This window comes from Schistocerca serialis, chromosome 2 (genome assembly GCF_023864345.2).
Source record: "Schistocerca serialis cubense isolate TAMUIC-IGC-003099 chromosome 2, iqSchSeri2.2, whole genome shotgun sequence".
NCBI lineage: Eukaryota > Metazoa > Arthropoda > Insecta > Orthoptera > Acrididae > Schistocerca > Schistocerca serialis.
The window spans coordinates 540,665,606-540,687,070 of NC_064639.1; positions in this window are offsets into that span (position 1 = coordinate 540,665,606).

The following is a 21,465-nucleotide window of genomic DNA, read 5'->3' on the forward strand; positions in this document are numbered from 1 at the left end:
CCTACAGCGTTTCTCATTTTCTGGGGCGGCAACTGCCAGTGCGGCGAACATGGATCCCCTGAACACATCGTGTTGTACTGTGAGCAGTACACACACGGCCTAACACAACAGTAATTATAAGAGAAACACTACAACACACACTCAGCGGCTCACAGAAATGGGGACAATTAAACGAACTAGTAGACCATATTTATAAGAGAGAAGACACCATCTATAAGAAAATGAGACTTTACAGGCATCGTAGTAGACGTCAAAGAGACGACTGGGTTGGTTCGGATGATGACTCTCATACTACAGACTCCTCCAACATCGACATAGACGACATAACACATGAAGAAGAACGTGTAGCCACCCAAAAGATTGAAATGTTAAATATAGATCAAACCAGAGACATATAGGACGAAGAAAAAATGCTGCACGTAGAGATCGGCATGCGATTCCTCATCCAGGTAAGACAAAAGTTTATATATCAAAATCAGATCGGGCACATTTTGAAAACAGATGAATGAAAACGAGGAGCTGGCAACGGTTACATCGCGCAGCGGATTCTATTGTACAGGGGAACGTGTACCACTCCGCATTTACTGCACCAGCCGATGTAGCTCACTGAGTAGACTTGTGGGACATCAAACCCACATCCACCATGTAGCTATGATTCAAATACTTGTCAAGTTCCTTTTTTACTTTTTAGACGTCTGTTCCCCAGTTCTCGTCGTTTATAAGCAGTACATAATTTTCCCGCATGACAGTAGTCTATCGTATGTGTTTATAACTGCGCAGTGCACAGCCGTAACTGGTCCTGTCACATTCATGTTGGTCAGCTTCCTGATGGAGTACACGAATGAAGGATACATCGATAAGCTTTTGGAGCTAGACGCATCCGATAAACAAACTGCTGCTGCTGCTGTTGCTGCTCGTACCTACGCTGCACAATACTACCGAAGGCGTGATTCCGAAAAAGTCGCCTGGAGCAACGCCTTTGGGAAACCGGTAATTTCGTCCGCAGGTAATGAACGGGGGTCGTCCAAAGACAAGATATACTCCGAAGACTGAAGACGCGGTTGTTGAAACCGTTCACCAGGCACCTCGGCGAAGTACCTGTGATGTTGCAGGACAGTTCCAGATGTCTCAAAGACCGGTTATTGAAGTGTTGCTCGATGAAACAAATGCATCCATATCACTACACGATATATCGACACCAGCGGCCGAAAGACCGCATTCGACGAATACAGTTTTGTGAATGGCCTTAGCACCAAATGGAAGATAATCAACATTTTATAAATAATGTGATACGAACTGACGAATACGGCTTCACTCTTGAAGGCGTTTTCAACCTCCACAACATACATTATTAATCGGAACACAACCCTTATGTCAGCCATGAACATGGCTTTTGGGCATACTTTGCCATCAACCTGTAGAGTGGAATTGCGGAAGGAGTGCTTTTGGGCCTTTACTATCTTTTTCCTTGAGTCATTAATCTGACTGGTCTGATGCAGTCCGCCACGAATTCCTCTCCTGTGTCAACCTCTTCACCTCGGAGTAGCACTTGCAACCTACGTCCTCAATTATTTGCTGGGTGTATTCCAGTCTCTGTCCTCCTCTACAGTTTTTAACTTCTACAGCTCCCACTGATGTCTTAACAGATGTCCCATCCTCCTGTCCCTTCTTCTTGACAGTTGTTTTCATATATTCCTTTCCTCGTTGATTCCGCGGAGAACCTCGTCATTCCTTTTCAGTACACTTGATTTTCAACATTGTTCTACAGAATCTATCGAACGCTTCGATTCTCCTCTGCTCTGATTTTCCCACAGTCCATGTTTCACTGCCGTACAATGCTGTGCTCCAAACGTACATTCTCAGAGATTTCTTCCTCTAACTAAGGCCTGTGCATGATACTAGCAAACTTCTCTTGCCCTTTTTGCGAGTGCTAGTTTGTTCTGTATGTCCTCCGTGCTCCGTCCGTCATGGGTTATTTTGCTGCCTAATTAGTAGAATTGCATTACTTCATGTACCTCGTGATCACCAATCCTGACGTTAAGTTACTCGTCTCCTTTTCTCTACTTCTCATTGCATTCGTGTTTCTTCGACTGACTTTCAGTCCCGTTGCTGGATGAATTGAATGCGCCTGTGTATCGTACGTTTATTTGCAAGACTGTGTCTGACACATTACAAAAGATCCACTTGTTGCTCGGTGACAGCTATGGTTTCAGCATGGTGATGCACCGCCACACTTCGGAAAGAAAGTACGTAGCTAATACATGTAGCGCTTCGAGCCACATTCCCCGGACCATAATCCACTAGATTTTTGTTCGTGAGGTCCCTTATCCTGCACAAGTTTCAAGTGCTTCACCCATGGATGTATCTGAGCTAATATTTCGCGTACACGCCGCTTCGGCAATGGTTGAATGCAGATGTGATGCGTAGGGTCCAGCATAGTACTGTCCCTCGATTTTCGAAGTGTGGTCGTTTTGGACATCCTCTGTAAAGACAACATTGCTCGTACATGTATGTATTGGATCTGTGAATATAAGCCTGGACGTCAGACATAGTGAATGGAATTATTGTGTGTAGCATAATGTGCAATCTAGGGTAATCTGCTTATTGTGTCTTTTGTGCCTCACTGGATATATACAATGTTACTGTATCCACTATTATTTTCTATTGGCTTTATTTGTGTCATAGACGAAACATAGTGAATCGTTTACGTGACTAAGAAGTTCATGTTATGTCTTAATTTTTAACAAACATAAAAGTAACAAATAGACACCACATTATGGAAGTATAAATTGGATACTGTTTGACGCTTTTACCGAAAAAAAAAATGTTTGTCGCGAACGGTATTCGCACATTGACGAGTCTGTGTATTCATTACTCACGGCATTACCTTGTGTCACTGAGGTAACGGGACTGTTCCGGTAGAGCGCCGAGTTCATGCTGCCTGTTCTTGGGCATACCGCAAGCAATTACAGCATTTCTGGAGCCTCATTTTTTAAATCGTGTTTCTGTTAAACCTATTGGTGACACTAGGTTCTGCTAGATACACTTTTGTTTTGAAATGGGCTGAGGAATCGCAAAATGTCACACTCGTCGGTGGGCATGCGATGCCCACCGACGAGTGTGACATTTTTCTTTACCCTGCATGTTATCACATAATCGTGACCGGTTATTGTACCAGGCGCCACCTTAAATCTGTTATTATAATATCGCAGATTTTTTTACAAATAGTGTAAATTAGGATAAGAGTAAACACACAATAAAACACTTGAAGAGACACAATACATTGCATAAACAACACATATCAATAGAAACCCTTTATCACATAGTGTAAAGGCACGTTGTAGAATGGGTAACGTAGTGTGGCTGAAAATCTTTTAAAACACTAACCTATGATTAAGCAGACAATCATATCAACATCCTTTAGTTAGTAGTCTCATTCCGAGACCTCATTCTGGGGCATCGCAGGTGAAGGAAGCTCTACTACACAGATTCTATCCCCTTTTATTGATCTTCTTAAATCAAAAATGTTTTCTTTTATAATTTTCTGTTTCCAACATATTGTGCAATAGTTTTATGAGTATGATGCCGTTTCCATTTACACAAAGAACGAGGACAAAAGACCTGCACAAGCCCTCCCCCCCCCCCCACTCCCCCTCCATCCACCACCCACGAGGAGCCATGGCCTGAACTGCGTAGCATGAGTGCAGCACAGTGGAAACCACTGGTCCTGGCTGAGCTTACTGAGTGGACCACTACAGGCCATACAAAACTTATCAGACGCTGGGCGATCGTAGCATGGAAAATAAAGCGTCTCTTGAAATGAAGTCATATGAAATTCGTGATGCTGATCTATTCTTTGGTTGAGAACGTTAAACTCGACGGTACCCTTGGTGTGTCATTGGGTTTCATCCTACCCCTTCTTGCATCATTATGCAGCACTACATGCACATCTATTAGTGACCTATACTGAAGAGATACCACACAACCCTGGTACAGCCTTTGGAAAGGGGCCGTTGTTCGTACAGGATGGAAGCCTTTCGAGGCGTCCCAACTAAGAATACCGTATGGCCATTTCTTTCTTTCCACATACAGGGTGTTTCAAAAATGACCGGTATATTTGAAATGGCAATAAAAACTAAACGAACAGCGATAGAAATACACCGTTTGTTGCAATATGCTTGGAACAACAGTACATTTTCAGGCAGACAAACTTTCGAAATTACAGTAGTTACAATTTTCAACAACAGATGGCGCTGCGGTCTGGGAAACTCTATAGTACGATATTTTCCACATATCCACCATGCGTAGCAATAATATGGCGTAGTCTCTGAATGAAATTACCCGAAACCTTTGACAACGTGTCTGGCGGAATGGCTTCACATGCAGATGAGATGTACTGCTTCAGCTGTTCAACTGTTTCTGGATTCTGGCGGTACACCTGGTCTTTCAAGTGTCCCCACAGAAAGAAGTCACAGGGGTTCATGTCTGGCGAATAGGGAGGCCAATCCACGCCGCCTCCTGTATGTTTCGGATAGCCCAAAGCAATCACACGATCATCGAAATATTCATTCAGGAAATTAAAGACGTCGGCGTGCGACGTGGCCGGGCACCATCTTGCATAAACCACGAGGTGTTCGCAGAGTCGTCTAAGGCAGTTTGTACCGCCACAAATTCACAAAGAATGTCCAGATAGCGTGATGCAGTAATCGTTTCGGATCTCAAAAATGGCCCAATGATTCCTTTGGAAGAAATGGCGGCTCAGACCAGTACTTTTTGAGGATGCAGTGACGATGGGACTGCAACATGGGGCATTTCGGTTCCCCATATGCGCCAGTTCTGTTTATTGACGAAGCCGTCCAGGTAAAAATAAGCTTCGTCAGTAAACCAAATGCTGCCCACATGCATATCGCCGTCATCAATCCTGTGCACTATATCGTTAGCGAATGTCTCTCATGCAGCAATGGTAGCGGCGCTGAGGGGTTGCCGCGTTTGAATTTTGTATGGATAGAGGTGTAAACTCTGGCGCATGAGACGATACGTGGACGTTGGCGTCATTTGGACCGCAGCTGCAACATGGCGAATGGAAACCCGAGGCCGCTGTTGGATCACCTGCTGCACTAGCTGCGCGTTGCCCTCTGTGGTTGCCGTACGCGGTCGCCCTACCTTTCCAGCACGTTCATCCGTCACGTTCCCAGTCCGTTAAAACTTTTCAAACAGATCCTTTATTGTATCGCTTTTCAGTCCTTTGGTTACATTAAACCTCCGTTGAAAACTTCGTCTTGTTGCAACAACACTGTGTTCTAGGCGGTGGAATTCCAACACCAGAAAAATCCTCTGTTCTAAGGAATAAACCATGTTGTCTACAGCACACTTGCACGTTGTGAACAGCACATGCTTACAGCAGAAAGACGACGTACAGAATGGCGCACCCACAGACTGCGTTGTCTTCTATATCTTTCACATCACTTGCAGCGCCATCTGTTGTTGAAAATTGTAACTACTGTAATTTCGAAAGTTTGTCCACCTGAAAATGTACTGTTGTCCCTAGCATATTGCAACAAACGGTGTATTTCTATCACTGCTCATTTAGATTTTATTGCCGTTTCAAATATACCGGTCATTTTTGAAACACCCTGTATGATTACAATTTCAGTGGACCGAATGTTGGAGAAAAATAAATACATCTACATTGCATCTGGTAAGAACCTGCAGCAGTAATGTCTACAGTGTAACAATCTTAGTAGTGTATATTTTTATATGGTTTTAAATTAACGGCATTTGGAAAATAGTTACAAACTGATTCTGATTTTACGAATCTACTACAAGTCATTGTATTCGAATTATTGGTGCTTATGCGAAAGGTGCACCACAGTTTTGAAATCATTGCCTCCTGGGCATATCAGTATCTGAACTCTAAGGTAATACTATTTAATTCAAATCATTTGCAGTACAATAATCCTACCCATAAAATAATCTCCACTTTCTAATTCCCTGTTCTTACAACTTTCGTAAAGACTTGTATCAAAAAATTTTACTTGACACTCACCAGCGCAGAAGCCAGTAACAGAATAACCACTAAAGCGCACTTCATGTTGGTCACCAGTGTCAAAGACGTGATGTGTAGCTGTTTTATACACTCAGAGCTTCGGGCACCATATGTTCCACGACCTTGGTAATTTCCACTGCCGTGCTCGATAAAACAAATCTGATAAATATATACAAGCTCGTCACCCTGATAATGAAAACAATTGATCTCAAGTGTCTGTAGTTGGATGAGGCGATTTCAGATAGCCGTAATTAACTCGTGTGGTCACAAATTGAAATTAATGTACAGTCTTAGACAATAAAACTGACCGCCGGCCGGCCGTCACAGAGACTAAGTCCGAGTCGTTCACTTAAGGTGGCCAATAAAACTGACCGCCCCTGACAACTCTAAGTCCGGCCATATGCGCAATCTGGCAACACTGTAAGATGCGGAAGTGTTAGGAGGAAGTGTTGTCTAGTTCCGAGAGGTTGTCGAACTATGTGAGCCCATGGTCTAGTGGCAAGCGTCGTGCGTTCTAAACTTATAGTCGCATGTTCGCGTCCAACTGTATTACTTTTTTTTTTGTTTTTACCACAGTCGGTCTCAAGTTATGAGTCTGACTGAACATCGAAAATAATTCCCTTAACATTCTACCCACCAGCAATACCCAATATTCCAGAAACAATTCCGCAGGACAGTTCATGGCCGCGCCGCGATCATAGCAGCTTACGCTCGAGCGTTTCGTCGCGCTGCAGCGGCTACCGACCACCGGCCAGACGCCACCCGCCGCCTAAAGTCCGGCGCCGTCCAGGTGAACGCGGCGCCACGCTGTCAGTGTATGTATCAACTGTCATTTTCGAATTTGAAGATCTAGTTATCATCTTGCAGTTAAGCATTGGATTTTGCATACTAGAAAATCATGAACTACAGTTAAGAATTGTAAAATTGAGTCGCAAGTGGAAATAGGTGTAACATCTGCAACACAACGTTTACTTTTGGTATAACAGACGGGTGAATGCAGAAGAGGCATGTAGAAAGATTTGAATTGTGTGTGGAGCGAGTGCTTTTGGGAAAAATACGCCAGAAAAAGATATTCTTGTTTCAACAAAGATCGTTCTGGCATGAATGATTTTTCACATTATGGAAGTCTCGACTACTGATATATGTGATGGATTACCATTTTACCATCATGCGACATTTGCATTCAACAGGCAAAGTTCAGAAGTCTGGTGTAGGAGTACTGCATGCTCTAATTCAAAACAACAAAAATCATCGGAGTGACTATTATTGAACGTCATCAGGTCGCTCATTGAGCATTCGTATGCAGTACTGTTACTGGTGACGTGTTATGATGCCTTTATCGTTAACTTCCTAAGAAGAAATGAAAGGCTGAGCCCCTCAAAAAGACATAACCTCGAGCAAAGAGTAGTGTGAACATAATATTTTACATCTGATAGCTCCAAAAGTGTGTTTTGGGCTACGAATTCTGCCCCATGGGCTGTGTGCAACACAGCTGGAATTTGTTGCCAACAACTGAGACACCTTTCGGTCTCAGCGTAAGAAAATCGACCAACACAACTACGAAAGCAGCTTGCACCTGGTAGCCAAACATGTTTCTTGGGAACAGCCTACTTCCTAAAGTGGGAAGACATTCTTTTGTGGTTGAATTGTTGGCAAATGTCAGACGTGTTCCGTTGGTCTAAGCGTTTCGGTGTGTTGAATTAGTACCAATGACTTTTCTACAGGTTTTTTCTGTCCCAAATAGAAAGTTGAAGTCTCCCATTAGTATTTTCACGTCATCTTGGTGAATTTTGCTCATAGTATTTTCGAGTGTGTTCCACAATTTTTCGACATTTTCGGTGTTTTCCTTATTTTCGATGTTGGTGGGTGCATGTGCATTTATGAGTGTATATTTTTTATAGGGGCTCTGAATGAGCATAGTCATAACTCGATTGTTGATGGGTGTGATTTCTTCGACAGAATTGTTGATAGATCTGTGTTCGAGAAATTCAGTGCCGAAGATTGATGCGCCTTTCGCTACCTTTTGTTTTTTGCTCTTGAAGATGCCATGGTTTCCGTAATGCAAGTTTTAATTGTCAATTCATCGTGGTTCTTGAAGAGCAAGGATGAGAATTTTTGGGCGGACGATTTCTTTTGTGAGATTATTTAGGTTTCTTGTTTGGATCAATGTATCGATGTTTAGTTTTCAAATGAATGTTTTCTGCTTGTAGGGAAATTTACCAGAGTTCTTCGATATTCTCTGCCGTGCTAACCTGGACTCCCCAGAGTGCGAAAATCCATTTGCCGCCTATCGGTGGCCAGGTTGTGTACCACCTGGGGTAAAGTTACCTTTGCTTGCATAGTTCATGTTTTCTTGTGTTTCATTGGTTTGGACTGGGTGATACCGGGACCAGACAGGACCAGAGGGTGTTGAAGCCTTTTGAAGCAAATATTTTCAGCCAAGCTCATTGAGATAACAGACGGTGACCAGAGTAGCGGTGATTTTCACTCAGATGTGTCTGGATTTTGGGTTCAACGGATTGAGCAGCCGTTCAGGATTGTGTTAGTATTTGGTTCACCCCAAGTATTTGATTTCCTCGGTACCACCCATATGGGGGAGGGTTTCCCCTATCGGCCACACGGGATTATTATTATTATTATTGTCATTATCTCATCAGCAAATCTGATATGGAGTATCTTCCCAACACTGAAATAGATGTGTATTGTTCCATTCAATATTTCCATCAGATAAATATGGGTTATAATTACGTTACATTGCTGCTAGTCGACATATTTCTCACTTTTTCTTAGACAGTTGCTAGCTGTTACTCCATCATAGGAATTTATGTGCGCAGCATTGTTGCAAAACAGACGTTCAAATTATCCGATTTCTGTAATTCATTTCGATACAAGATCGTCCTAATCGGATTCAGCCAGTCAGTCTTAATTTGGATATCCGACTACGACTCTCATCATATGATAGACTGGGTGAACCACATCCTTAATCGGACTGTTGAATCCAGATCACTTATCTATGACAGGGAATGAAGTCTTAAACACTGTGGAAAATAATAATCCAATGTGCTTATTACAAATACGTTATTTAAATAAAAATATATGAACTAACGAGATAACAGATTATTTACAGGAGCAGAGGCCCATCCATCATAGCAGAGTAGTGCGAGATTGGTTTCAGGGCCAAGAGAGGATAAAGCTGTTGCCGTTTGTTCCACGATCACCGAACATCAACCAGATAGAGAATATGTGGGCAGAGGTAACAAGGTCATTGCCATGTGTCCCTACAAATGCGAGCGACCTTTGGACGAATATAGAAAACGTATGGTGGGAAATAAACCATCACGCTACACTGTCGACGACTTAATGAAATCAATTCCCCTACGCCCTCGAGAAATCTTACGTAATGATCGTGGGTCGGTTGGTTACTAAAAGTATACTCGTCCACAAAACCCATGTGGACAATTATCTGATAATCGGTCAAGCTTTGCTTTGTCGCAGCTCTTTAGCATACAGCAAGTCCATTTACTTTCAGTCTCCTGCTTACAATTGTTGCAATGCAAGGTAATTGAAAAATCTCATCCACTCGACGCTAACTGAGGAACTGACTGGTGCATGTGTTGTTCAACACACAGTAGTTGTCACCCTCACTCGGTACAATGACTGTGTGTGTGTGTGTTTTCGTGTTCACGCACAATCTGAATCAGTACTATTAACATTAGAGAGACAACCAACAATAAATATTGCATCAAATATGACAAAAGTATTTTAATGCGATGGGAAGTTACAAACTGAATTTTTACCCATCCCACGTCCTGCGTATTACGTTAAGTAAGATGTATTAACTCCATAGTATCGTTAGCAGAGACAGTGCGCTCTTGTTATAGAGGCTCGCGACAGGTACAGCGATTAGCAGTGCCCAATGCCGCCGCGATTTGTTTATGTTGGCTGAGCGTGGACACTGCAGCAGACGCTTCGCCCTAAACAGAAAGAAATCACCTTGGCTCTGACTCTCAATTTGTTCGTTTTTTTTGTTCGTTGCATCTGCTGGGGGCGGACGTCGGAAGACATCCGTTGAAGTTCGTTGTTGATCGATTAGCTCAGTTTTTTTTTATTGCAAAGGGCTGCTAACCCTCTGACCGAACACGCTGAGCTACCGTGCCGGCATCACTAGACCACGGGCTCACATAGTCCGACAACGTCTCGGAAGTAGACAAGACTTCCTCCTAACACTTCCGCATCTTACAGTTTTGCCAGATTGCGCATATGGCCAGACTTAGAGTTGTCAGGGGCGGTCAGTTTTATTGGCCACCTTAAGTGAATGACTCGGACTTAGTCTCTGTGGCGGCCGGCCGGCGGTCAGTTTTATTGTCTAAGACTGTACACTAAACCATGTAGCGCCATGGACCTAAACGATAACGCGGGCTACAGTTCATGCTGTGCCGTAGTGAGGTCAGCGAAACACATCAAATTAGCAAATTATTTATAGAGATATAATCGATTTTTGAGAGAAACGTCAACGAAAGAAACCGGAATAAATGGAACATGGGTACGGAAGGGCTAAGAAGATGTCATTGTAAGATTTTTTCCTGTTCATCTCTACCGCCGTGATCTCTCAAAATTTAGTTTGCTTACCTGATAAGTCATCGGCAAGGTGGTTCTTCCAGTCGGGTCATTGAAAAATAATTCATAAAATGTGAGGCATTTTTAGTCACAGAAGCACAATAACCATTCAGAAATATAGCGGTATCACGAAAAGTATTTCTCCTTCTTCTTCTTCTTCTTCTTTTTTATCTTTGACAGTCTATCTCTGTTCACTGCTGGATATAGTCCTCCTCAACATGTTTCTATTGTTTTCCTAACTTGTGGGTGTCGGTAGTTTCCAGGAAAGATTCTTGCCAAATGTTTGTGTGATTAATGTCAGTGTAATGCATAAATTGAACACCATTATGAAGAACAATAAGAGGAGCAATATGTGCCGGAAGAAGGAAAGAGATTCACTATCTTGGAAGCAGAAGTAGAAAAGGCACTGAAGGAGATGAAGAATAGGAAGGCATGTGGAATTCATGATTTGCCAGCAGAACTGTTGAAGAGTTTGGGAAACAAGACAAGAAAAGAAATCGTGTACCTCTGTAACGAGACATATGACAAAGGGGAATGGCCTGAGGATTTCTTTCCAACAGTTATGATACCAAAAGAGAAAACGAGAAACACTAAAAAATGTGAAGAGCATCGGACCATCAGTCTAATTTTTCATGCAGCTAAAGTCTTGCTGAGAGTGTTGAATAGAAGACTATATGGCAAGCTGGATAGAGGGATTGCAGAGGAGCAGTTCGGATTTAGACGCGGAAAAGGAACAAGAGATGCTATTGGTCTGTTAAGAACTATAGGGGAAAGATATAGGGAAAAAGGTAGAGAAAACTTTACTATTTTTATAGATTTAGAAACGACTTTTGACAGAGTTCAGTGGAACGAGCTGATGGATATTTTGAAGAGGAAAGGAGTAGATTGGAAAGAGAGGCGACTGATAAAGAAAGTATATTTACACCAGAAAGTAAGGATAATGATCGGAAATGAAATGCCAGAAGGAAGCAGCATTGGTCGAGGTGTTAGATAATGTTGTTGCCTTTCTCCACTGTTGGTTAATGCACACCTTGAAGAGATTATTGCAGAAGGCTTAGATGGGAAAAGAGCAATACGTATTGGTGGAAAGAGAATAGAATGCATAAGATTTGCTGATGACATTGTATTAGTGGCAGAAATTGAGCGGACAGTGAATAACATCCTGAAAGATCTGAATGAACCTTTGTGGAATATGGGATCACAGCAAAAACAAAGATTATGGTCATCAGTACAAGAGGCAGCTTGTCCAATATTACAGTAGGACAATCAACCATTAGCCAAGTAAGTGCATTTAAATATCTTGGAAGCACAATAACAGAACACTTGAGATGTCACCAGGAGGTGAAAACTCGAATTGCTCTATCAAAGAAGGCATTCAACAGAAAGAGGAGACTGTTATGTGGCAAATTAGATAAAAGTCTAAGGAAAAGGCTTGGCAAATATTTTCTCTGGAGTGTGCCACTATATGGGGCAGAAACATGTACGCTGATACGAGAGGATGAAAAAAAGTTAGAAGAATTTGAGATGTGGATGTGGAGGAGAATAGAGAGGATAAGCTGGATGGAAAGAGTGAGTAATGAAAGAGTATTGGAAAGGGTTGGTGAGAGAAGATGTCTGTTGAATGTTGTAAGAGAAAGGAAAAAGAACTGGTTGGGACATTCATTGAGAAGGGAGTGCTTGCTAGCAGATGCTTTGGAAGGATTGATTTGTGGAAGAAGACTGAAAGGAAGAAGGAGGTACAAGATGATAGACGAGATAAAGGGAAGAGGAAATTATGCAGGCCTGAAGAGGCTGACAGAAGACCGGACAGACTGGAGAACTACCACATCAAAACCTGTCTTTTGGCAGAACACTGATGATGATGATGATTATGAAGAACGAAACAAAACAGATGAAGATATTTCCACAGGACGTTTATGTTAGATGCGCAGAATATGAGCAAGATTTGTAATTTATTGCCGGCCGGTGTGGCCGTGCGGTTCTAGGTGCTTCAGTCTGGAACCGCGTGACCTTTACGGTCGCAGGTTCGAATCCTGCCTCGGGCATGGATGTGTGTGATGTCATTAGGTTAGTTAGGTTTAAGTAGTTCTAAGTTCTAGGGGACTGATGACCACAGATGTTAAGTCCATTTGAACTATTTTTTTTGTAATTTATTAACTCGAAGATAAGTAAATTATAGTTGGGATTTATAAGAGACACGCAGTAGCGGTGAACTTCACTGAAATCCTTTTCGAAAGTGCTGTGTATATAACACGTAGTATGAGACCTCAACCATGTTTAGGAAAAATAGTCTTTCTTAACACTCGTATAGCTTTAATGTTTCGAAAATGTTATATGTAAAGCTACAGGATAACTGGAAAACGTTTATTTTTGCAATAATAATTAAACCCACTATGTTCAAAAGGTAATTATTTCTGTGTGGATTACGACACAAGAACTTCCGTGAGGATGATTCTTTTAAACTTTTGGATACTCTTGTTTGAAGAATACTTCTGTATCATAGTATTGAACCATAGCGCGACTGACAGCTGGCCCCAAGTCTCGTGAAACACGATCTTTGGCGTGAAAGGCCGTGGCACGTTTGCCGCGAGTGGCTCCGAGGCCGTTTTTTCCCGGAGAGGCAGTGACTGAAACAGCGCGGACAGCACATGTCCGCGAGCAACTCGCCAGCTCTTCGTTCTGTCCGGCTGAGCATCTCCCCGATATAAAGGACGTGCACCAGAAAGCGCGGTGGACACGTTATTGATTTGGCCGACGACATTTGGAAGTGGGCAGTGGGTCGTCGGCATCCACGTATCTCCTGGAGGCTCCAAGTTTTTCCACTGTTTGTCACGGCACAGGGGCATTGCATGCTCGGTGAGCTACGTTTAGCTCGTTGCTTTGGTGCTGAGACCATGCAGCATTCGTAAAGAATGATCTTGCTTTCCGCTATGAGTGTGTTAATAATTGCAACTGGTTCACTTCCTGTACGTGTTTGTGTCTTGCTGATTCTATATGGGACGCGGTCCAGCCCACTGTTGTTGTTGTTCCCTGCTCCTGCGTCTGGCCAGGCGATTTGAGGAGCCCGTTGCTCGTATGAAAACACAGTAAGTTCCAATTGGTAATTGTCATAGAGTTGTGATTTTGTTGTATGTCTTTGGATTGCTTGGAGTTAGGTAAATTTTTTTATATACAATATGTCATTATCTGAGACGTTCAAGATTTATATATATATTTCTTTTTTGGCCTGGTAGGTTGTGTACTAAACGGGCAAGTCGATTTCTTTAGTTATTTGGAGCCCTCAAGCTTACGCCTTTTCGTCCCAAATCTTGTTGCATCTATTTTGGTGAGTTAAACTTCCAGTCCAAGCTGGCATTTAACGTAGGTGAAGTTCACGAGCCAACAGTTTGCGTCTCTCTTCCACCTATGCTTTCCGTCCCAAGCGACAGTTAACTGTTTATCGTCTCCACCTCGTGGCGTGATCTGAAGCTGAATCTCAGTTGGCCACTGAACTTCTTTATGATACAGTGTAAGTAGAGGTTGTTACCTTGGCCAGTTACCTTATTATCTTTTAGCGACCTATCACAGCTGTCTTGTCTAAACTGTCAGAGTCTAATCTGATGACTGAGGTTTTACTCTTTTTAACTAAAAGTTACTTATCTGTTCATCAGGCTATTACTTTATGTTCGTGCCCTGTGGGGTGTTCCCACTGATTGATTACAATAGGAGGAGTGTGACGAGCAGCGTATCGGACCTGGCGTAAGTAATTTCGGGGCCGTTCGTCCTAACTACACTGACTGATGTGTGGTGGTTTCATATCAAGCAGCTTTAATTATTTTTGTTTCTTTGTAATGGATTTCTTTTACGTCAATCTGAATTATTTGCTGTATTTTAGTCAGACACATTCTAAAGATCTTTATTGCCTGCCTGTTTAGAAGACAGTTTTCCTATCAAGTTACACTTGTTGTAAAACACTTTTATTTGGAACATTGTTGAGTTTTGTGCTTAATCGTTTATCCTTTAGTAAAGGGTCAGAACCTTTAAAGAGATTGTTTTATTGATTATCATTACTGTTCTTAAATTGTTTTATCTAATTAGTTGGTTTTGCCTCAGTTTGTCAAGGTCCTTTTGATCTAATTGGCAAAGTTACTTTCCCAGGGGAGTGTTAGTAAAAATCTTGATACAAATAATTTTCAGTCCTTATTTTGTCTAGACCATCCACTCCCAGGCAACCTTACACTAGTAGTGCGTACCAAATATATGTTGCTGACAGCAGACACCCCTTAGCACTTAGCAACGGGATTAATGTCAGTAGTTCAATGTGAAAAGGTGAGTAAATGAACCAAGAGGTACAATAATTATCCACCATTAAATACCTAACAAAATTTCATCTTGTGGTAAGAAGCTGTATATCTGTAAATTGGTGGGTAGTTGGGAGTTTTCAGAGAATGTATCTGACAAATGAATTTTCGTATGGATTCATTTTAGTTAAAATTTTGCAAATTTTTCCGATGAGATTCTATCGTCGAATAATATCCGATTTTTGCGAACGGAAGAGACCAGTGGATCTTCAATTGAAACGTAAGTAGATCTTAAGTACCTGCATTTCTAACAGAGGTATTAAGCAAAGCGAGGAGGCATACATCTTTTTTTGAGTCATCAGCCTTCTGACTCGTTCGATGCAGCTTACCGTGAATTCCTCTCTTGTGCCAATCTATTTATCTCAGAGCAGAGCCGCGCGGGGTAGCCGTGCGGTCTTGGCCGCCTTGTCACGGTTCGCTCGACTTCCCCCGCCGGAGGTTCGAGTCCTCCCTCGGGTATGGGTGTGTGTGTTGTCCTTGGTGTAAATTAGTTCAAGTTGGATTAAGTAGTGTGTAAGCTTATGGACCAATGATCTCAGCAGTTTGGTCCCATAGGATCTTACCACAAATTTCCAGTTTCAGAGCAGCATTTTCACTATGGGTCCTCAGTTATTTGTCAGATTTAGTCGTACTCCAATCTTTGGCTCACTCTTCAGTTTTTATCCTCTACAGTTCCCTGTAGTACCACATGTGGTACTCGCTCATGTCTTATGTCCTATCACCCTCTCCCTTTTCCTTGTCGATTTTTTTTCCGTATGTTCCTTTCGTCACCGATTTTCCAGAGAATCTCCTCATTCATTATCTTATCAGCCCCCCTAATTTTCAATATTTTTGTGTAGCAACTCTTTTCGAAAGCTTAGATTCTCTTCTGTTCCTGTTTTCCTACATTGTGGTTTGCTACATCCTATCATTCACTACCAACCACTGCTGTACTGCATTCTCAGAAATTTCTTCCTCAAATGGAGGCCTGCATTTGATACTAGTAGGTTCTCTTGGCCAGAGTCCACCCTTTGCCGGTGCTAGTCAGCTTTTTATGTCCTCCTTGCTTTGTCCGTCATGGGTTATTTTGCTTCCAAGATAGCAGAATTCTTTAACTTCTTCTTCGTGGGGGTGCAAAGGTAGCAGTTTATTCCATGACCACAAATTTTGATGTCAAATTTCTCACCATTCCCATTTCTGCTATTTCTGATTGCTTTTATCATTTTCCGGTTTACCCTCGAACTATATTCTGTACTGAAGATACTGTTAATTCCATTAAACATATCTTGTAATTCTTCTTCATGTTCACTGGGAATAGCAACCTCTTCCGTGAATCATATCATCGATATCCTTAAACCCTGAAATTTCATTCCATTCTCGAACAGCCATTCTGTTTTCGCCCTTGCTTCTGCGCTGTATAGATGGTACAGTAGGGGCGAAAGGCTGCATCCCTATTTTACGCAGTTTTAATCAGAGCACTTCGTTCTTCATCTTCCACACTTATTGATCCCTCTTGGTTCTTGTACATATTGCATATTATTCGCCTTTGCTTTCAGCTTACTTCTATATTTCTCAGAATTCCATTTTAAACTGTCGAACGCTTTTTCCAGGAGGACAAATCGTATGATCATATTTATTCAGTCTTGCTTCTGGTCATATTAATTCAGTCTTGCTTCTGTTATCAACTGCAACGTCTGGACTGCCTCTTAAGTGCCTTTACCTTTGATAAAGCGGAATTGACTGTCATCTAATAGTTATTCATTTTCTTTTGCATTCTTCTGTATATCACCTTGTCAGCAAATTGGATGCGTGAGCTGTTAAATTACTGTGCTGAAACGCTGGCACTTACCTGCTCTTGCTCTCTTAGCAGATGTAAGGCTGACGTTTCTCCGAAAGTATGGCGGTAGGTCTCATAGATTGTATGTACCAAATTGATTAGAAGTTGGTTTCAGAAATTCCGATGGAAAAATATCTATCGCAGACGAGAAGGATCAGTAAAACTTAACACAAGTCTTCCAAACCGTTTATTTTAATACTTGATCTAATACTGGATCACCTATCTCTTCCATATAGACTCCAATTTCTTCTTCTGTGATATCATCAGACAATGCTCCTCCTCATACCGGCCTTCAGTGCACGCTTTCCAATCATGCGCTCTCTCTTTTTCGTTTAAGGTGGGATTTCCGTTACATTCTTAATGTTGCCATCCATGCTTACAGTTTTTCTGAAGGTTATTTTGACTTTCCTAAATGATGAGATAGTCCTTCCGACGATCACTTACGATTTCTTAGCATTTTTTCTATAGCCATTTCACTTTGACATGCATTTCCTGTGTCTCTTCATCTTCTGTTTGTGATGTCGGGATGTATACCTGAATGAGGATGTCGGCGTTGGGTTGCTGTCTATTTTGATGAGAAGAAACCTATCACTGAACTGTTCAAAGTAACTCGAATCCTACTCCCTTTTAACATTTTCCTTTGTTTTTGATATTATCCTATGCGTCGGTAGAAGTGTGGTGTCACCGCCAGACACCACACTTGCTAGGTGGTAGCCTTTAAATCGGCCCTGGTCCGGTAGTATATGTCGGACCCGCGTGTCGCCACTGTCAGTGATTGCAGACCGAGCGCAGCCACACGGCAGGTCTAGAGAGACTTCCTAGCACTCGCCCCAGTTGTACAGCCGACTTTGCTAGCGATGGTTCACTGACAAATTACGCTCTCATTTGCTGAGACGATAGTTAGCATAGCCTTCAGCTACGTCATTAGCTACGACCTAGCAAGGCGCCGTTATCATTCGCTATTTATCTTGTGATGCATGTAGTGTCAAGAGCTATGTTCACAACTTATGGATTAAAGTTAAGTATTCCATCAGCTTCGTACTTTATTTGCTAGTCTCAATTACTTTACCTGTTCCAGACCTCACGCCAGCCTGCGTGAGCTTAAACGTGCGCCTTTCGGCTTCCTCTCATAGTGACTTGGCTGTCTTGCCAAGTCACAACAGTTTGGCGCCGAGGATTGGCGACGAGCCAATTCGCGTTTGTACCAATACAGACTAATTTACTTGTGTCATGGCTTCGCCACAATCTCCCGATGTACTGTCCGAATTTTATCGCTTGCAGATCCACCAGACGCAGGCCTTACTGGATGCACTTGGACAGTTCGTCCAGCTTCAACGTGCAATGCAACACGATGCGGCAGCCGCCGCTCCACCGTTCCCGCCGTCACAACACGCAGTTGCACCACCTTTTCGTCCTTTTGATGCGGCACTGGAAAGCTGGACGGAGTGTTCACGCCAATTTGGATTCCATCTCGCCGCCTACAGAATTCAAGGTAACGGGCGGCAGCCTTTCTTATTATCGTGCGTCGGCGTGTCCACGTACCGTGTGATAGTCAAATTGTTTCCCCGACGCGACGTAGCAACTCTGTCCTATGAAGAAATTTTGTCTGCATTAGATGCTTATTTCAAAGAATCAGTCAATGTAGTTGCAAAACGGTATACCTTCTTTCATACAAAACGTACGGCCGGTCAAACTAATCAGGAGTGGGTTGCAACCTTGCAGGACCTTACTAGGGATTGTGCTTTTGAGTGTGAATGTGGACTCCTTTATTCAGATACTATGGTACGTGATGCAATTGCACAGAACGTTTCTGATGTTCGTATATGGGAACAGATTTTGAAACTGGTCAATCCCTCCCTTCAAAAAGTGATAGACATATTGGATCGGCAGGACACACTTGACTTTGTTCAGGAATCATTTCAAACTTCGCCACCTGTGTGTCACATTAACCGGCCCGCCGGGCACGCTGCACGGAACAGTAAACAGCCTTCGCGCCCGTCCGCGCAGCTGCTGCCAAGCCCTCAGCCACGTGTGCCAAAAAGCAAGCCAATGCAGTGATAAAATCATGCCCACGATGTGCTACTAGACATTCGCGCGAGAATTGCCCATCACGCCAGGCTATTTTCTTTTTCTGTAATAAAAAAGGACATGTTCGAAGTGTTTGCCAGAAAAAGCTCCGATCGGCAGCTCAAAACCATTCCAGGCCCTTTGCTTCGCGCCGGAATCGGAATCGAACCAAGGATACTCAGGCTCGCGACACTTCGCCCATGGAAATTCATGTAGTTCATTCCACTCCACCCAGTGCCACTTTCTCTAACAGTGAATGTGTTTGTCCCACGAATAGTGTGCGTCGACATCGCCGGAAATCCCGTCCAGTCGCAAGTGATTCTGTACCAGTGTCAGTTCATGTTGCAAGAGACAGTCGCTCTTGTCGTCAGCAGGACAATAAACTTTTTGTAGACTTGGACATTAATGGCAACGTGATACCATTCCAGCTTGATACCGGAGCTGCAGTTTCCTTGATCAATCAAGACACGTACAAACAGCTGGGCACACCTCCGTTGCGTGCCGCAAATGTTAAGCTCAGTAGTTATTCAGGACAAGCAATCCCTGTGTTAGGACAGTGCAGCCTTCTTGCAACATACAAGGGACAGACAAAACTTGTGTCATTTTACGTACTTCATTCTTCTTCTGCAGTGAACTTGTTTGGTTTCGATTTCTTTCAGTTGTTTAACTTGTCTATAGTCAATCAGGTCCTATCAGTGAACCAGACTGTGCCTTCAACTGGTGTTTCTCGTCTATGTAAAGAGTTTGCAGACATTTTTGCACCGGGCCTTGGCTAAGAACTATAAAGCACATTTGCAACTGAAAGTCAACACGCAACCGAAATTTTTCAGAGCGCGCAATGTTCCCCACGCATTGCGTGATGAGGTCGCATGAACATTACACGATTTGGAATCACAAGGTGTAATTGAACGTGTGCAGGCTTCTCTCTGGGCATCACCCTTAGTAATTTTGCAAAAAACCTTCCGGAAAATTGAGACTTTGTGTGGACTTCAAGGCAACAGTGAATCCACAACTAGTGATTGCAACTTGTCCTTTACCCCGCCCGGAAGATCTTTTTGACAAACTGTACCCGGGTAAATATTTTTCGAAGTTGGACCTAGCAGATGCGTACTTGCAAATACCGGTGGACGAAGAATCCCAACGCGATTTGGTGGTTAACACGCATCTTGGTTTGTATCGATTCAAACGACTGCCATTTGCGTGTGCATTCGCCCCTGCATTGTTTCAGCAATATCTGCAAACTGTTTGTGCGTCGGTCCCTACTGCAGCAAACTATCTGGACAATATTGTGATCTCCGGAAAGACGGAAGAAGAACATTTAGCCAGTCTCAGAACATTATTTCAGGTCTTGCGACAAAATGGTCTTCGCTTGCGGAAGGACAAATGTGTGTTTTTTGCTTGGGACGTACCCTACCTGGGCCATGTACTCAATGCCCAAGGCATACTGAAGTAGGCTGTTTAGATTTTCTTATTGGTAACGCCACGTAGCGCTCTGTGTGAGAATCACTGGCTGTGCTGTGTGCAGTCTGTGGCTAGTTTGCACTGTTTTCTGCTACTGTAGTGGTGGGCAGCATCAGCTGGATGTGAACAGCGCGTAGCGTTGCGCAGTTGGAGGTGAGCCACCAGCAGTGGTGGATGTGGGGAGAGAGATGGCGGAGTTTTGAAATTTGTAAGACTGGAAAATTATGAACCGTCATATGTATTATGACTATTAAGGTAAATACATTGTTTGTTCTCTATCTAAATCTTTCATTTGCTAACTATGCACATCAGTAGTTAGTGCCTTCAGTAGTTTGAATCTTTTATTTAGCTGGCAGTAGTGGCGCTCGCTGTATTGCTGTAGCTTGAGTAACAAAGATTTTTGTGAGGTAAGTGATTTGTGAAAGGTATAGGTTAATGTTAGTCAGGGCCATTCTTTTGTAGGGTTATTGAAAGTCAGATTGCGTTGCGCTAAAAATATTGTGTGTCAGTTTAAGCACAGTCTTGTATAAATTTTTCAAATGGGGCGTTTCATATGGCGACCCTTAGCCTAGGATACCTCACTGGAATCTTCTAATTTTTTTCTTGTAGTTTGTGTAATTAGTGTAGCTATTGTTTATTGCTAGTGCGTAATTGTAGAGAGAATCTCCTTTATAGTTGCAGCCTTTCATTGTTGTACAGTAAAACAGTTGTGGCATGCATGTAGATTTGCACCAAGTATTTCGCTGCTGCGCTTGCAATTAACTAAATATTATTTTCAGTGCTATGTTAATGTGTTCTCTTATTTTTGCTCTTCAAATTGTGCTTTTCTGTGTTATCATGTGAAATATTGTGACAATAATGGCGTGTGAAAAACGTAACACTAGGCTCCAAAGTAAACTGAGAAATAATAGTGACGACGAGTGTAGCTTACCAGCCCCGCTGTGTAATGAATTAACAGTCATTCAAAGTAATAATTTGGTAACTGTGCATAGGGAAATGGAGCGGGCGTCAAATAATAGTGTAGACAGTGAAACAGGTAGTGAACAGGGAAGCATTATCGATCGATCGGTCGGCAACAGCTCGCCTCAGGAATCGGGAATGACAGAACACAATATTGC